Source organism: Penaeus monodon, chromosome 21 (genome assembly GCF_015228065.2).
Source record: "Penaeus monodon isolate SGIC_2016 chromosome 21, NSTDA_Pmon_1, whole genome shotgun sequence".
Taxonomy (NCBI): domain Eukaryota; kingdom Metazoa; phylum Arthropoda; class Malacostraca; order Decapoda; family Penaeidae; genus Penaeus; species Penaeus monodon.
The window spans coordinates 1,369,149-1,369,421 of record NC_051406.1 but is presented as its reverse complement, the minus strand read 5'-3'; positions in this window follow the sequence as shown (position 1 = coordinate 1,369,421).

Genomic DNA, 273 nt, shown 5'->3' with positions numbered 1-273 from the left:
ATTTGTTGAGAGCGAAAAAAAGCGCGGTGTAAAATAATCAAAATGTATTGTATAGAAATTGTGCCAAATATCAGATGACTCGAATTAAAAAAGAAAAAAATAGAGGCTTGGCAAATCGGAGCATCCCAGAGTCCGGTGAGTTGCCAATTTGCTATTTCTTGAAGCTGGATGGAAAGAGGGTTGCAAAGATCGCCAAACTTGTTTATCGTGTGCAACGCTGGTGAGCTTGCAAGTTGGGTTGTATGTGCACGCACGAAAAAAAAAACGCACGAG